The following is a 7,298-nucleotide window of genomic DNA, read 5'->3' as shown; positions in this document are numbered from 1 at the left end:
GCCAGCAGTTGGCATTTTGCCAAGGCCAATGTCTCGGCTTGGCACCAGAATCACGAGGCACTCACAGCTTTGTAGGTTCAAACAGCAATTCTTTATTCCAGCTCTCACACCACCTCCACACAGGTCCAGGGGCAAAACGCGTTCTCCTGTCTCCCGCACCAACCATCTACTCCACGAGGCTCTCTCCAAATCCCATTTTAATCTCACGAGAACTCAATGGGAACAAGCAGCAGGAACACCCTAATCCCAGCAATAATCTTCAACTTCCAACTTCCTTAAAACCCATTATCTTAAACTGGCAACGCCTTAAACTCAAGGAGCCGGTTACTTCCTCAAACCTGATCAGCTCTAAACCCGGATCTGCCTTGGTCCTTGAGCAAGGTCACCTCATTAAAGCATGCATGCAATGTTCCATCAAATGTCCTCTAAGCAGCATGGGGTACGCTTGGCAAGGAAATTTCGATGCGTCATTCCTACTTGGTAATGGCCCTCAGCAGCATTTGAGCTGTACCTTGAATGTTTGGGAATGCAATTTGCCACCAGATAAAATAGAAATGAAATAGGGTTTTGAGGCTAAAGAGAGAGATATGCTGAGTCTCAAAGGAAGCATCCATGAACCTCTGAAATGCAAAACAAACAAACAAAAACCCATAAGCCATCAAAATGCAGAAAGCTCCCAGGAACCTCTGCAACTCCTGAACAACCCAGCTTGCCCCTAGGCCTGTACTCTTGACCCATGCCCTTGCTTGCAAAAAGTAACATGAGGGTAATGCACAAATGCAGAAAAAAACTGGCATGAAATTGCTTTACTCCACCCTGGCTCTATCTTCAGTCCAGCTACTAAGTACTACCCTTATATAAATATTGGAGCCCCCAAACCAAGAGGGGGCTTCTTACTCTTGAGATAACCTACATTCTTCCTTAAGTGTACATCTGCTTCCTAAATAAACCTGTCTCTGTCTCTGATTGGCAAGTGCTGGAATTCTTTTTCAACACACATGCAAGAACTCACCAATGTTGAGTTAAGTTTCTCCTTCTCTCTGGAAATGCCTCAGACCCTTTGGAGATGCTGCTTCTCCTGTGATATTACAGTCTGGGTAAAAAAGCAGCATGCTTTAGAAATGTTTTACCTCTTCCATAGAAAAAGATAACTGATATGAGAGTTAACTTGTAACCTGCCATGTACTCATCATTTAGACTTAGGCAAAGGAAACTAAAAGTTGAACATCAGTCTTAGATCATGAATAATATTACCTGATCTTTCCATGGGAATTTCTATGTATGTGTCAGGCACTGTTCTAAATGCCATACTTCTATTAATTTATTTAATCATCAGATGAAGAGATGCTGGCTCAGAAAGATGAGATCACTTGCTGAAGGTCACCAGCAAGAAGTGGAAGAATCAGGATTAGATGACAGACTGTATGACAAATGACCCTGATCCTAACTACACTGCTATACTGCCTCTCTGGAGACTGAGGAAGTAAGAAAAAATATATGTTTAATTAGCATTAACAACAAAGAATTTAGTCACATCTTCAAGTATAGCTGTAGTGAATGCTGCATTCAGAGGAAATTAAAAAAAACATGATCTATTTGCTTTGGTAACAATTTTGAGTACATCATTACTTGGGCATAAGTGTTCAGGTGACACATTGCAATGATTAAGCCTCCCTTCCCCCTAGTGTGCCATTCTTTGCTTGAAGAGAGAGGAAAGGAGGAAGTAGGGTGGGTCAGGACATCATGAGGACTTAGTAGAGTCTCAAGTGGAGGCTATTTTAAGAAAGGCTGACTTTTTTTTTTCTCTCTCCAAGTTATGTCCTCTCCTCAGGGCTGAGTGGTGTATAGGTCCCAAAGGAGCTTCAGCCTGCAGTTTTCACCCTAAGCCAGGTTTTCTTATGCTGGGAGAAACTTCTGGAAGTGTACATACATAGCTGAAGGGCTGAGCTGTGGCCACAGGTTAAGAGCAGAAACTGAACCCTCATCCTTCTGAGTTCCATATTGGATACCGGAGATAAAAATGAAGATTAAACCTGGCATTCAGGGTGTTGGCTTAAAATGTCTCAAGGAAAATCAACTTTATCATTTACTTTTCTTAATTCTCCCAAAATTCTACCAGTGGATTCCTTGGGGCTTCTAAGTGGGCTGTGGACTGTCCAGAAGCCTTGGAGGCCAGGAATATGAGTGAAATATGAATATGAGCCTGCTTCTGTTGGGGAACGTGAGTTGGCTTTTGTACCTGTCTCCCTAAATGCTCAGATCCCAGAGAACCTGGTCTTTGCTTAGGGTTCTTTGGAATGTTGAGCATGTCTTTCTATTTCTGTTAATTTCAAATGACAGAGATATTGAGGGCCTACTATGTGGGAGGCACTGTGCTAAGTCCTGGGAACTCAAGGGTGAAAAGTCTTGAAGGTGGTTGGCATCTTAATACCAACATTTCTTTTTTTATTACCACATTTTAATTATGCAGAATAATGGATTTCATTGAGGCATATTCATATCCCACATTACCCTCCATTCATGGTATCTGCCTTCCATTACCATTTATTGAATACTTGTTACATGTCAGACATTGCCCACAGTGCTTGTCATATATTTAGTCATTTAATCCTCACATCAACTCTATGAGGTATGTACTTTTATTAGCTCTATTTTACAGAGTGGGGAAGAAGGCACAGAGAGGTTGGTGAACCTGTCCACTATCACACAGCTAGCTAGATATGGGGTAGGAACTTCACCCCAGACCTTGCTAAGTAGATTTAGGCAATAGCTGCAGAGAGAAAGGAGGGAGGACACTTCTTCCAAGGATATGCACCCTTATGAGGATGCCCTCTGGTGGGAGGGAAGCAGACTCTTACACTTGGGAGGTTGAGGTATCATAAGTGGGGAGACTTTGGGATCACTGAAGCTGAACAATCAGAGGTAGCACCATGAAGGCGGTGAAGAGCCTTACCCTGGAGTCACCTGCCTGGGTTTGTGTCCTGGCTCTACACTTTCTAGCTACCTAATCTCTTTGTGCCTCAGTTAACCCATTTGTTAAATGGAAATAATAGCACCTACCTTTCAGGTTTTTTTGTTTTGTTTTTTGGAGCTATGGATTGAACTCAGAGGCCTTATGCATGCTAAGCATGTGGTGTACCACTCCACTACATGCCTAGCCCCTATATATAATCTAGCATTTGAAGCTGAAGAAGTTACCAAAAAAAAGTTTTAGGGGAAGCTCACCCCCCAGTTCCAGTGGCCCAAGGAAAATGTTTACCCCAAGATATTCTATAGACTGTACTCTTAAGAGGCCTTTCCTCTTGGGTCCTAAAATATTTAGAATTTTTTGACTTAAGATACTTTGTAGGGGCTGGGGGTATAGCTCAGTTGGTAGAGAGCTTGTCTCCCAAGCACAAGGCCCTGGGTTCAATCCCCAGCACCAAAAAAAAAAAAAAAAAAGATACTTTGTAGCTAATATAAAGGAAGACTTGAAATTAGAAGTTAGGGGTGGTTTTGGAGCCAAGGCAGAGAAAAACCTGTTTTCTAGCCTCTGTAAGCACTTGTAAAACAACTGATAGTACTGCCTCTGGGGTTCTAGGGCTGTTCCCCCTAAATGACTATAGGGTCTCCTGTCTTCTTTTTTTTTATTTTAAGAGAGAGTGAAAGAGGAGAGAGAGAGAGAATTTTAATATTTATTTCTTAGTTTTCGGTGGATACAACATCTTTGTTGGTATGTGGTGCTGAGGATCGAACCCGGGCCGCACGCATGCCAGGCGAGCGCGCTACCGCTTGAGCCACATCCCCAGCCCATCTCCTGTCTTCTTATCTCTGAGAAAACCACAACCACAAGGCTAGTTTCCCACCAGCATTTATTTTTGCTAACCCCTCATTTCAACTTCATCCCATCAGGCATTTACTGTTTGGAATTTGCTTCAGGTAATGAGACCCCCTCCCTGAAAATTTCTGTACAGTTTTACCTTACAAACATGGAGTGACTATGCTGCAGTTTCAATGTAGTTTGTCCCTGCCAAAACTCATGTGGAATCTTGGTCCCCAAGGTAACATTCTTTGTTAAGGGGTGGTGGGACCTTTAAGAGGTAGTTTCACCATGGGGACCCCACCCTCATGAAGGGATTAATGCAGTTCCTGTGAGAGTGGGCTGTTATAAAGCAAGTTACGCTTCCTCAGTTTGCTATCTTGCTTCCTCTCTTGCCCTATGATCTGTGCTCTTGTGCCTGCTTGCTCTTCTGCTTTTCAATCATGCATGGAATAGCATGTGGCCCTAACCATAAGCCAGCCAGATATGGACACATGACCTCAAATAGAACTAAAACCAAGGGAAAAACTAAAAACAAACAAACAAACAAAAAAAAAACCATTGAGCTTCACCTGCTTTTAGTTGATCTTAAAAATCCTGAATTTTAAGGTCAGATATTGAAGCAGCTGAGCAATATATTAGTCTCCCACTAGCTTTGCCGTAGATAATACCTCTGACATGTGGGTCATGATGATTACAGTTGCCTAGGTTACTTTTGAGGGATTTGAAGGCCACTTTTGTTAAAACCACTGACTCTTCATTTGGGCCTGCACAAGCATCCAAATGGGTGGTGACCTTTTGATATCAGAGGAGGGTGGAAAACTGTACCCCCAGAGGGCTGGGGATGTGGCTCAAGCAGTAGCCCGCTCACCTGGCATGCGTGCGGCCCAGGTTCGATCCTCAGCACCACATACAAAGATGTTGTGTCCACTGAAACTAAAAAATAAATATTAAAAATAATTCTCTCTCTCTCTCTCTCTCTCTCTCTCTCTCCCCTCTCTCTTTAAAAAATAAAAAGATTGATTGTGCATGTGAAGACCAGGATTATTTCACTTCCAATCACCTTTCACCCTATTTTTTTTTTTTGTACCAGGGATTGAACTTAGGGACACTCAACCACTGAGCCACATCCCCAGCCCTATTTTCACTCTTGTCCTGACTATTGGGAAAAGGTATAACGGCAGCCACACCCCAAAATCCCCAACATGGCGCCTGACGAGCTTCTCTTCCTCTCTCCCTTTCCCGCCGGCGCCAATATTCAAATCTCCCTGGTGGGGAAACTTAGCCCCAATAAGAACTAATTTCGTGGGCTCCAGAACTGACATCTGGAAGAACATACCAATAAACCGGTGACCCGTCATTCTCCTAAGCCCTACAACCTCTCCTTAGATCTATATAAGCCCACAGCCTTTTGTAATAAAGTGGAACTTCTCCAGTGACTTGTCGCGCGTCGGTTCTTCTTTCACTACATTCTGGACTTTTTTAATATTTATTTTTTAGTTATAGGTGGACACAATATCTTTATTTTATTTTATGTGGTGCTGAGGATCGAACCCAGTGCCTTATGCATGTTAGGTGAGTGATCTACCTCTGAGCTACAACCCCAGCCTGAATTAAGTTTAAGTCCTTTTTTTTTTTTTTTTTTTTTTTTTTTTGTGGTGCTGGGGATTGAACCCAGGGCCTTGTGCATGCAAAGCAAGCACTCTACCAACTAAGCCCAGTCCCTGGACTTCTTGATGAGTCCATTTTCTCACATAATGAATCAGCATTTACCTGACTCCCCAGACTGGTTGGAAGAAGCTCCCAGAAACATTCCCCTTACCTTGCAGGTTATGCTATAATTCAAGGAAAGGCTTCAGCAGATTCCCCTTTTGCTCTCACCCAGATGTTAGTTATTTCCTTTACCCACAGGCACCACATCTCAGTAAGCTGAGTTAGTGGCCCTCACCCAAGCTTTCTCATTAGCCAGGGATAAATCAGTCAATGTTTTCACTGATTCCAAATACACATACAATATTGTTCATCTTAACATCTTAATATTGAGGGAAAGGGGCCTCCTATCTCAGACAGAAATCCCAATTCTTAATGCTAGCTACATAAAAGACTTGCTTAAAGCTGCACTTTTGCCCTGTAAGGTAGCAATCTTAAAGGGCATCAGAGTAATAAAAATTACATTTCCACAGGGAACTAGGAAGCAGACAGTCTAGTCACCAACCCCAAACAGGTTTATATTCCGTGCCTACAAAACTCCCCCTGATGAAACCAAGGCCCTCTTGTCTTATCTCCATAATTTATTCCATCCTAACACTAGTTCTCTCCAAGTATTCCTAAAGAATACATTAAACCTGGCCCCCTCAGATTTACAATTTCTCCCAAAAATTCTCTCTCTCTTTTTTTAATATTTATTTTTTATTTTTCGATGGACACATCTTTCTTTGTATGTGATGCTGAGGATCGAACCCAGGCCGCATGCATGCCAGGCGAGCGCGCTACCGCTTGAGCCACATCCCCAGCCATCTCCCACAAATTCTCAATCATGAACAACTCATCTCCAGGCTAACCCTAACTCTAATGTGAGACCATCTCCATTTCCCACACACCAAGCTAGAGGAGTCCTTCCAGACATGGGCTGGCAACTTGACTTCACACACATGCCACTAAGACCAAATATCTCCTGGTTTTGGTAGACACCTTTACTCATGGGTTGAAGCCTCTCTAACTAGCAATAAGCAGGCTTCCATGGTAGCAACAGTACTTTCCTGGAAAATAATTCCACACTTTGGTTTACCTGCTCCCTCCAGTCAGATAATGGTCCTGAGTTTACTTCCTCCAGTGGCTAAAATTTTAAATATAAAATGGAACTTCTACATTCCTTATCATCCACAGTGCTCAGGAAAAGTTAAAGGACAAATATGACCTTGAAGGCAACCTTCAGCAAATTATGTATAGACACCAGGATTGGTTAAGCTCCTTCCTTTAGCTCTCCTTGGGATCAGAGCATTGCCCAAGAAGCCCTTAATTATCAGTCCCTTTGAACTTCTCTAGAGGTGACCCCTCATCCCACCCACCATTCAACCTGAGGCACCTAGCATTCCCCAAGATGTCCTGAAACCCTTCCTAGCTCGCCTCAGTGCTACCCTCTGGAAGTACACCCATACCAATCTTCTTTAGCCCCAATCTTCAGGGCACCCCTTCCTATTACCATAGGAGATTTAGTTTACCTCTCCCCTTCTCAACCAGTATCCCCCTTACAAGAAAAGTGGATGAGCCCCTTCAAGGTCATTTTAACCACTCCAACTGCAGCCAATTTAGAAGGTCATGCCTCCAGGGTCCATCTAAACAATTTAAAACTCATTCCTGCTAATGCTTGGTATCACTCAGTTCCCACAGGCCCCACCCGCCTTCCTGTCATTCCTGAGGAAGCTGCTGAGCCTCACATGTGAAATTCCCTAATGTCTCTTTCCCAGGCTTCCTCTCAACTTTTCTGAACAGTCCTCAG

The sequence above is a fragment of the Ictidomys tridecemlineatus genome, chromosome X, assembly GCF_052094955.1.
Source record: "Ictidomys tridecemlineatus isolate mIctTri1 chromosome X, mIctTri1.hap1, whole genome shotgun sequence".
Lineage (NCBI taxonomy): Eukaryota > Metazoa > Chordata > Mammalia > Rodentia > Sciuridae > Ictidomys > Ictidomys tridecemlineatus.
The sequence above is the reverse complement of the archived record's forward strand: the minus strand, read 5'-3'. Positions refer to the sequence as shown.